This window comes from Cannabis sativa, chromosome 7 (genome assembly GCF_029168945.1).
Source record: "Cannabis sativa cultivar Pink pepper isolate KNU-18-1 chromosome 7, ASM2916894v1, whole genome shotgun sequence".
Classification (NCBI taxonomy): Eukaryota; Viridiplantae; Streptophyta; class Magnoliopsida; order Rosales; family Cannabaceae; genus Cannabis; species Cannabis sativa.
In genome coordinates, this window is record NC_083607.1 from 39,002,831 (window position 1) to 39,013,374 (window position 10,544).

Here is a 10,544-nt window from a genome sequence, read left to right on the forward strand (position 1 = left end):
CAAAGTCTTCGGAAATGCTATGACCAGTTGATAAAACTATCCTAAAAAATCTGTGGCTGAAAGGTTGCAAATGGCCCCATCAACCCACAAGCTTTGACTAAAGGACATTCAACCAAAATATGAAGGATTGATTCATTCATACCTTGACACACCGAGCAAATAACGACCACATCAACATGCTGACCTTTTAACTAGGTCAGTGTTGGTAAATACCCAAAACATGCCCTCATAAGTAAGCTTTTAACCTTAGGAGGAATTTTAAGTTTCCATAATGCCGTCCAAAGGCCCAAATTATTATCTTCTGACCACTTGCCATGAAGCACCTGGAGAAGCTCGTAAGCACTCTTCACCGAATAAACCCCTAAAGTCTCTTTAAACCAATGCCAATGATCCAACCTAAGATTATCATTCAACACAATACTCTAAATTAACGATCAGGAGCATTAAACAAATCTTCAAGAATTTCATCATCCCACACCTGGGCCCTCCCACTGTAATCTGATTGACCTTCGCCCCCTCCAAACTAGGATGGAAAGAAGTAATCTTAGATTGCTCCTCACACGGAAGCCACGATTGGCCCAGAAAGTTAATAGAAGAACCATCAACAACGCACCATTTGGAACTAGCTTTTCAATAACTCTTGAGAAGTAAGAATACTTCTCCAAACATCACTAGGATTTGACCTTAACTCCGCAGACAAAAACAATCCACGAGGATAATACCGCGCTTAAAATATACGACCAATAAGCAAACCAGAACGACTTAAAAGCCACCACCCTTGCTTCCCTAACATAGCTAGATTAAAATCATGTAAACTTTGAAACCCCAGCCCGCCATTATCCTTATGAACCACCAGCTTCTCCCACGACAACCAATGAATACTGGGCCATTACTACTTAAATACTTACACATGGTTTGCTCCATTTTAGAACAAAGTTTAAGCGAAAGCAGAAAAATACTCATAACGTAACTAGGGAGAGATTGAGCGACAGATTTCAAAAGGACTTCCTTTCCTGACATAGAGAACCACTTTTTGTCCCAACTCACTCACGTATGCATTTTATCTTTGAGGAAACCTAAAGTAACATTCTTATTCTTGCCCATAATATTAGGAAGACCCAAATAGAAACTTTGATCACCTCCAACCTACATCACCCAAATTTCTGAACTCAAGCACATTTTATCTCTAAGGTATTAGTGATAAAAAAGATAGAAGATTTAGCAATATTCATCTATTGTCCCGAAGCTTGTTCAAACTTTGTGAGGAGCTCCATAATCTTGGTTGCCTCTCTTTCATTGGCTCGACAATAAAGATAACTGTCATCGAAAAATAGAACATGAGAAACAACAGAAGCTTCCCTAGGCACCTTACACCCATGAAGCTACTTATTTGTTTCATACTTCTTGATAAGCCCAAAAAAACCTTCAGCACACAATTTAAAAAGATACAAAGAGAGAGAGAGAGAGAGAGAGAGAGAGAGAGAGAGAGAGAGAGAGAGAGAGAGAGAGAGGATCTCCTTGTCGAATACCACGTGTAGGGATAATAGGACCAAGATTTGACCACCATGGCCAATCTGGTACTGAACAATTGAAACACATCCTATAATGTACATCACCTAATGTCTATCAAAACCCATCTTTGTCAAAATTGCTTGAAGAAACTCTCATTTAATACGATCATAGGCTTGACTCATATCTAGCTTCAAAGCCATATACCCATCTTGACCTTATTTCTTTCGATTTAAGTAATGAAAGATCTTAAAAAAGATGAAAATGTTGTCCAAAATTATTCTACCAGAAATAAAAGCATTTTGAGCATCAGATATGCCATTGGAAAGGAATCCCTTAAGACGATTAGCCAAAACTTTCATGATGACCTTACAAAGAACATTACAAAGAGCAATAGGACAAAGATCCCCCATCTTGACCTTGTTTTTCTCGTTTTAAGTAATGAAAGATCTCAAAAAAGATGAAAATGTTGTCCAAAATTAATTTACCAAAAATAAAAGCACTTTGCGCATCAGATATGCCATTAGAAAGGAATCCCTTAAGATGATCAACCAAAACTTTCATGATGACCTTATAAAGAACATTACAAAGAGCAATAGGACAAAGATCCCCCATGTAACGCCCTAATCCATAGGAACTCCATGTGTGTGATTTTCTAAAACTAGTTTAATACTAATATATTAATTAATTATTAAAAACTGTGAGGATATTAAAAACTTGACTAATATAAAATACTAAAAAAGGATATTATAATGGCAGTAAAAAGGTGTTCCGCGGATCCCTGTTATAAAAGATTTACCGAAAAGACGATATACAACAACAATTCAAAATATAGCTACAACCAGTCTAAAGCAACTCCTGAAAACTCTACACGCAGGCCGGTGGGGTCAATATGTACATTGCTGGAGAAGACTGCAATCTCATGGTTGGTTGTTCTAACTTTGCCTTGCCCTTACCTGCACCACAGAGCACCCATGAGTCACATAGACTCAGCAAGAAAAGTAATAAAGAAGGATACATTAAATAGCTAATTATACATTTCATTATCACAAAATGATTAAACTATAACATTCAATAGTTGGTAATATAACTAGTCAAATGCATAGAAACAAATATGCTCATATATTTGCATTGCCTAATCAGGCAAGCCCGTGTCATAATGCAATATCACATATAATATCATTGCGCCACCTAATCAGGTGAGCCTGTGCCACAACTTGGCACTAATATATCACACCATCTAATCAGACGATCCTGTACCTATGCTTGGTACTTATCATATGCCACTGACGCCCGTACCTACGCCTGATACGTCGTCGGGAAGAGACCCAACAATGGTTTCAATCTATGCCATAACCAGGAAATTTCATATCACTGATGCCCGTACCTACGCCCGATACATCGCCAGGAATATTTCATCACCTTATCAGGTGAGCCCGTACTTACGCTCGGTATTCCTCATATGTCAGTGACGTCCGTACCTATGCCCGATACATCGCTAGGTATATCGCATCACCTAATCAGGTGAGCCTATATATTATTTCCATTAGTATCATTACGTTATCATTGCCTAATCAGACAATCGATAATTTCAGAACCTGTCATGCCATGTGGTATATTATACTTTTCTTACCTCAAGTTCTGGTTCAGGTATGTTGGCTGACCTGTTTGGAGAACGATCGATGATCCTAGGCCCTTAAGCTTCCCCGCTATGAGAATTCGCTATCCTGCTACTATTGGAGGTTAGATCGCTAGGTTTCGGGTTGAAAATTGAAGAAAATAAATATAGGGGATAAAGTTTTGTCGAAAGTAGAGGAACGAGGGTTCGTTCGTTCTTACTGTTTTTGATATATAATATAACTTATTTATAATATATGTAAACTCTTGATCAACTTTTAAGAAAAATAAAATTATAATAATAATAATAATATAATAATATAATAATATTAATAAAATTTTTATTATTAATAATTATTTTATCATTTCTTAGCTACTAAGAAACTTCTACTTCTATGGTGGTACATCAAATCCCGCGTACTCCTAATTACCCCAATACCTACATTATCAACTTATCACAATATTTCAATTAATTCTATCAATTAAGCATGTTATGATATTTTTGGCCCCCGATCGAGTCTCCAAGATTGTCAAAACTAAAAATATTTTGTTACACCAGTAACTCATATTACATTCACATATGCCCTATAAATCTTCGTAATTTATAAATTACACTTATTTATCTACTTATAGCAAATTTAAAATTTATGTTGAACTAGATTAGGAGGATCAGAATCCCACTTATTACCTGGTTAACTCATAATATAAATATAAACACTAATTATTAAATATTAGGCTTATTGGGATATTACACCCCATGACTGTCGGATTCTTCTTCTTCGAAATAGGGACAAAGTTTGTATCATTCAACCCATCTGGCATCATATAAGAGGCAAAAAATTTCTAACTAATAAAATAACATCCTTCCCACAACTGACCAATACCTCTCTTAAAAAGTCGAAGTCATACCATAAGGCCTTAGAGATTTGTGAGGATGCATCTGAAATAATGCATCTTTAACCTCTTCATCTGAAACAACGCCTCTTTAATCTATACAAAATTAGTGTAGAATCTTTTACCTTTAGTGCAATAACTTTAATGATTCACACAAAATATCACATCAAATATTCCACCAAATAAATATATTTTACTTAAAAAGATCTTGCATTTTATATTATTAACATCATTAACCCAAGATAGCTAATTTAGGATGTAATCATATCATGACTACTAGTAAAAATTTAAAATATTAAACTAATTTAGTAAAATAAATTATTTGTTCAATGAACTGAACATGATATATATTTTTTAAAAAAACTTAAAATTAAATAACACCTACATAATTTAATTTTCTAATTATTATGATGTTCCTACAGATAATCAGTCAATGCATTTCAAAGGACATAGTGAGTATCTATATCCTTGCTTTTTCTATGTCGATAAAGAAAATATTAAATTATTTAAATATTCTTCAAGGCTAAAATACTTAGGAGTGTTCACAAAGTATCCGATCCAATCCAATCCGCACGATCCAATCCAATCCAATCCGCAAAATGCGGATATCCGCACTTGTGCGGATTGGATTGGATTAAAAAATTCAAAATCCGCACTTGTGCGGATTGGATGTTGTTTGACCTCAAAAAGTAACCGATCCAATCCAATCCGCACTTAATTATACATATTTTTAAAAAATTATAATATATAATATATATTAATCAAAAAAAAAAAAACACAAACTTCTTTTAGTAACATATTGAGTTGGTGCATTTTATTTATTTATAATAAAAAATACAAGAAAAATAATTCTTATTCACATAGACACATACACATAAATTTAAATATATGTATACTAGCTTAGTTATTTTAGTAAGAGATACATATATATTTTAGTGTAAATCTAAAGATAAGTACATATATATTGATATATATATATATTGTTTTAATTTGTATATAAATAGAGATGGAAATAGATTATTATTGGAGATTAAGAAACAATAGTCTTTTTTTAATTTTTTTCTATGAAATATTAAATAATTTATTATTAAAAAAATAACCGATCCAAAATAACCGATCCAATCCGCACTATTGCGGATTGGATTGGATTGGATTTAAACTCTTATGCGGATCGTATTGGATCCAAAATATGAAATCCGCACTTAGTGCGGATTAGATGTTGTTTGACCAAAAAAGTGCGGATTGGATCGGATGAACACCCCTAAAAATACTTAAGTAATCAATTTGACTATTACATTATTATTTTACTTAATGTTTATTTTTTATTTAGGTTGTTTTTTTTTAGTTTTATAACTTAGTGTTATATAATATTATTTTATTTTATATTAGTATTTTTGTTATCATTATTTTGTATTTTTTAATATGTTAGTGCTTTAAATCAAGGAATTATTACATAAAAAATATAAATTGACATTTTATTTACAAAAATACCTCCATAAGGTAAAGACAACATTTATACCTTTTATGTGATTTTAATTACTAAAATACCACTTACACTATCATCACTTACACAATCAGACGATGGCTGCAGGGTGGTTGCTGCGTGGTTGCACGGTGGTTGCATCAGACGAATCAGACGATGGTTGCAGGGTGGTTGCTAGGTGGTTGGCGGAAGGTTGCATCAGACGAAGGTTTCAATCAGACGAAAGTTTCTGGGTAGTTGCTGGGTGGTTGGCTGAAGGTTGCATCAGATGAAGGTTTCAATCAGACGAAATAACTGTTAGCAAAATATTTACGCGACTGTAATGCAACTGTAATGCAACTGTTGTGAAACATTAAAAATCATAACAGTATTTCCACGTACGTAACTCTATCTACATGTCTCTTAATGATTTAATATGAATAAATTCACCATTAGAAATTTGGAAAATAACAAAAATACACCAGGATAAACATTTTACTATAGTATTGATGTAATTTTTTTTGGATTATACTTGAGTTAGATTGTTTGGAAACTCCAGTTCAACTTTTTGAGGTCTGTCTTTCCTAGATCTAAAAACTGAAGTCAGGACATTTGTTTTATGCAAATTAAATTAGATTTCTAGTTGAATTTTAGTTTCTTAGTAGTTTTTCTACACCTTTTTTATGAATTCGAAGCAGCCCCTGTTTTGATTAATTCTAGTCGTCTTCTCAGGTGAAGTCTCCGGAATTAATGGTGGTTCTCTTTCTCATTGAGTTTTTATTTCGGTTGTGTTGGGTTGCTGCATAGTTGCACGATAGTTGCCCAGGAAGCATGGATCCTGAGTTGAAGGTGTGTGTAAGTGGTATTTGTGTAATTTTTTTTATTTGGATTGTATATTTGTTTATTTGGTGAGCTGAAAGTATTTTTGTAATATTGTTACTTTTTTTTTTGGTAAAAACTGAAAAAAAAAATCCCTTAAATCAATTACTACTTTTGTGATAATTTTCACTTGAGGACTAAAATGTAATAAGATTTTTTTTTTGAAATAAATTAAAATAAGGGTTAGAATACAAAAAAAAAAAAAGTTCTACACCAAATTGGTGTAGATTCAAAATCTAATATCAATAATTAATGGTGTAGAATTTGGTGCACAATAATTTGGTATGTCATTGAAGTGAAATGGTATGAAGATACCACATAAATTTAGTAAAATGGTGCACCATTAGAGATGCTCTCAGTGAAGTGTCGAGTGTTTCCCTTGACTTGAGCCAATTTTTCTATTTCACTTCTTGTATAGAATAAACTTTGTTCAATAGGTTGTTCCGAAAAAAACTTCTTTTTACTATTTTTGCTCATATTTCAATCACTCCATCTTTAATATGGTATACACACACACACACACACACTCTCTCTCTCTCTCTCTCTCTCTCTCTCTCTCTCTCTCTCTCTCTCTCTCTCTCTCTCTCTCTCTCTCTCTCTCTCTCTCTCTCTCTCTCTCTCTCTCTCTCTCTCTCTCTCTCTTCTCTGTAATTCGTTATTGCATTTTGAGCTAGATTTTTGCCTCGAATTATCCCCTGCCTCACCCCAACAAGTTATTTGAGTTGGGACGGGTTAGTCTTGACAAACCGGGTTAGGTTTGACCCGACTCGATTTTTTTTTCTAGTTTAAGTTTTTAAATCAATTAGTTAATAAGCTATAACATTACTTGTACCATAAAAAAAACTAGCTTCAATTTTCAAAATTAATTAATTAATTTATAAAATTAAAAAATATTAATGTAAGAGATTACACTACGAGATAATGTTTGATGTTGGTTCTTCTTTGATTCTCCTATGAATTTACGGATCTTGGAGCTTGTGAACTAGTTTGAACCCATGTTTTCTCTAGATCATGGGGGTTGCTATGAGATTGGCTTTTTCTTTGTTGCGGCATTGGTGCAGTGTCTGTAGTTCTTCATCAATTGGAGTTATTTTCTTCTCTAGCGAGATGGTTCAGATCTGGTGGTTAGGGGGTGCAATTGGTGACACGGAGGGCTGGGTGGCTTGTTTGGATGTCACCTGGTGGGGTTTGATGGGTGACACAGAGGGTGTTGGGTTTTATGCCCTAAATAAAACTCATTTCAATATAATCAGATTTACTTATTAATAAAGATCAGAAATAACATTTAATGTTGCATGGTTCACATGATTTATTTCATCATTATTTACATAATGTATGAATTTATTTAAGTCTAGAACATATCAATTTGTTAATGATTATAGTGTTGTCAACACAGTGGAATATAATCTTAATTATATGTTCGAAAGTTTATTCCCTGATTTGTCAGTTCACTGGATTTAGACTGACATGGTATAATCAACGATAGGTATTCTTACACCTTGGATAATTGTAATGTCCTTTCCAGGGCATCGGCAAAGTTTACCAGTATCGGATGTATGGAGTATACATCGAAAGGGACTAATATTGAACTTTGATTAGATATATTAAAATTTACCGTAATATCTATTCAATTCAATATCACCCGTTGATCCTAGATCAAATGATCTTAATCCTGATATGGTTAGGTTCGATCTCGAGAGTACTATACATGTCCTTTGATTTGTTAGTTAAGCCTACTTTTGGGTCAGGGTGATACGTACATTTTGGGAACATGATAGTATAATTGAGTGGGAGCGCTACCATAAATATGGAGTCTATAACTTCTATAGGAATTTAGAAGTGAAACGATGATATCCTTCGAGCTTGGCTAAACAGAGATAAATGGTTGAGATCTCATTTCACTTTGCTGAAATATCATTTATACGAAGCTAAGTGTTTTAAGGATAAAATACATTGAAGGTGTAACGGTAACTTAGTGCCTTTTCAATGTAGATCATCTATTAGAGGGTCATTGATCACATTAGGATTATAACAATGGATAACTAATGACGTATCTATATTGTGGAACATATAGAGCGTTTTATATACTAAGAGTGCAATTCTAAGTTCTATGCGTGGATTCAACGAAGAATTAATAAATCAGTGAATTTAAGATATAAATTCTTGATCTGCTTATTGGAAGCTCGAATATATAGACCCATGGTCCCCATACTAGTTGAGACCATACTCCTTGTAAGACTCAGTTAATTGATTTTGATTAATCAATTATAATTCTAAAGTTAGACTATGTCTACTTTGTGAATTTTCACTAAGCAAGGGCGAAATTGTAAAGAAAAGAGATTCTAGGTTTATTTATTAATTAAGAGACTTTATATGTCTAATTAATAAATATATTAAATGACAATATTATTTAATAATTAATTTTTAGTTATTAAATAATTAGAATTGACATTTAAATGGTTGAATTTGAAAATTGGCATTTTTGAGAAAATGAGATGCAGAAATGATAAAACAGCAAAATTGCATAAGTGAGGCTCATTATCCAAAGCCCAGGCCGACCACTATTGTAGGCTTTTAGCATTTATTTTTTCATTATTTTAATGCCAAATAATTCTAACTTAAACCTAGGTGGTTACCTATAAATAGATAGTGATGACTCTCATTCACACTTAACTTTTGTGAACTTTGTCAGATGAAATTTGAGCCTCCTATTCTTTCTCTATAGCCGCCACTTCCCTTCTTCTTTTCTTCTTCAATTTCGAACCTTGAGTGAATGAGTGAGTGCCCACACACATCAAGTGGTATCTCAATCATAGTGTGTAAGACTGTAGGAGAATTCCAAACAACAAGAAGGAGATTCAGCATCAAAGGAAGGAGAGAAAGAGATCCAGGTTCAGATCTTGGTGATGCTCTGCTACAGAAAGGAATCAAGGGCTAGAGATCTGAACAGAAGGAGTCATTATATTTTGCTGCACCCAATGTAAGGTTTCCTAAACTTTATATGTGTTTATTTCATTGTTTTAGAATTCATATTAGGATGTTAATGAAACATACTTGTTAGTAAATCTAGATCCTAGTAAAATATATCCAACACAGGGTTGGGTGGCTTGTTGGGGTGTCTTCCGGTGAGGTTAGGACCTGGTTAGATGGCATACTGATTTGGTTCCCATGGGTTGGTGGGGGTCGTGTTTGCTTTAATAAAGGCATGGGAGTTTGGGGATCTTATGTGCTTCTGTTTAAGTTTATTTATTTATATATAATAATGGTGGTTTCCAAAGACCTTATAAGATTAATGGGGTTAGTTATCGTCCTGGAGAGTGATTCAAATTCTATCTTTTTTAGGTCTATCAATGTCTCATCGATGGATTCAAGTAGCTTTGGCAGGGGCAATTTGGTTCTTTCTTTGGTCGTCAAATCTAGGAGATTCCTAGATCTTTATTAGCCTAATATTTTGTGATCTAGTCTTTTGTGATTGAGTATCATACTATAACTGGTTTTGTTATTTCCTTTATTTTTGATTTAAATAATGGGGTTGCTATGTCCCAATTTTTATTGAAAAATCACTGGCTGAAAGCCATTAGTAGGTGGACTCTGTTAGATGTCCATTTGGTTTGGAAACCTAGTATACTTCACACCTCTTTAGTGCTTTGCTATGTCCCAATTTTTATTGAAAAATCACTGGCTGATAGCCATTAGTAGGTGGACTCTATTAGATGTCTATTTGGTTTAGAAACCTAGTATACTTCACACCTCTTTAGTGCTTGATTGTTGGTGGCTTATTGGACCCTTATTTTAGTTTGTTATTAGGGTTTTCTTTCATGTTATTATTGTTATCCCAATTTTCGCACAAGATCACATGGCATTCTTCTGGGTGACACATGGAGAACTTTTTATGACCTGGACGAACTGTACATTCCTCAATATGACATGTAGAGTGATTTATTATCCAAAAATAACTCATCTGAAGATAAGTATGGAACATCTAGATAGGGTTGAATGAATCTATCAGAGCAGCTTCCAATCTCAGCGAAGTCACACACTTTGACCAGGATGAATGCGATTGAGGCACAATTTTAGGGATATTATCCATTTATATCTTTAAATTAAATCCCTATTTCGGTGGGATTTCTGCACGTTGTAAAAGTAAAATAGGAAATTAGCTAACTTTCCCTTTCTATTCCTA